This window comes from Pinus tabuliformis, chromosome 3_2, assembly GCF_031772625.1.
Source record: "Pinus tabuliformis cultivar Carrire ecotype Pingquan chromosome 3_2, CPIR1, whole genome shotgun sequence".
Taxonomy (NCBI): domain Eukaryota; kingdom Viridiplantae; phylum Streptophyta; class Pinopsida; order Pinales; family Pinaceae; genus Pinus; species Pinus tabuliformis.
Window position 1 is genome coordinate 1211851858 of NC_142302.1, and position 1333 is coordinate 1211853190.

Sequence of the window (1333 nt, forward strand, 5' to 3'; positions counted from 1 at the left end):
TTCTCTCTCAGCAGACAAACATCACTCTTTGTAAAATGGCAACACTCTCCCCGGCAACGGTGCCAAAATGTTGGGTGCTAAAAGGTGTCTTTTAAAACTCCTAATTGCCTCACATTAATTATCAACCTGGGTAAGTCTTTTTATTCCAAGAGTGTACACAATATGTGCAAGCTATAAATCCAGAGAGTAATGCTTTAAAATAAGTTATTAAATTCAATACAAGAGTAAACAGATGCAATCATAAATCTCAAGCTTGTAACTTTAAAGGAAATAATTCATCTAAGCATCATGAATCTATCTCAAACAACACCATAATTCAATCTTAATCAACCAAATTCAAATGACAATCAACCAAGAGAACCGTAGTATTAACTGAGCTCTTTCAACTGGACTTAAACTACTGGATAGAAGGAAAGAATTTAATCAGTCACGCTCTATTATGTAATTAACCAAAGATGATTCTTTAACTGATAACTAATTCAATCCATGACATGAATTTAAATAAAACCAACTATGACTGTGCATTAACGAAATGAATACCGGAAATACGATTCAATGAAAATACATCAACTAAAAAGTTATAAAGCAGAATAACTTGCAAGAAATGGAAAATGCATAAAATAAGGAACAATAGTAAGTTCCACTAGAGACCGGGCCCTAGCCACCAGCGAACATTGCTTAGCTATTTCAGAATATCCGAACAAACGACAACGCAAGTTGTATATTAATCATCAAAGTCACCTATCATTAGAATACGATCTTGTTCTTTAGAATCACCCTTTTGTAAATTAAAATTACAATCCAAGTAAAAGATGAGAGATCCCTCTTCATTATTCCCCTTTATAGTCAAAAGGACAAGATAAATGTGATTCCTCATGATCAAGAGATCCCGAGGGATTCACAACTAAATGCTATCTTCAGAAAATTCTTCTATCTCATGTTGATCTTCTTGACTCATTCCTTGGTTTGATTGCACCTGACACATCTCATTTTCCTCAATTAGCTATTATTGTTCTGACTTTGGATGAGGCTGAGGTGGAGGAGGACCTAGAAGAGGTCGGTGACAACTGAAATGTTATAATTGCAGAGGGCCAAGACATTATGCCCGCAATTATACAAATCTGACACGTCCATCATGCTTGTATTGTACATTGTTTAAACATGAGGCGGAGGATTGTCCCACACTGATAGCGCAGCTGTGCGACATGGGAGTGCTCTAACATGCCCCGACTCAGAACCTGCAAATGATGAGGTTTGAGCCGTGCGAGGAAGACCCTAATGTGAATATTTTGCTCTGAAGTGGAATTATGATAGGGGATGACAAAGGCAAGAA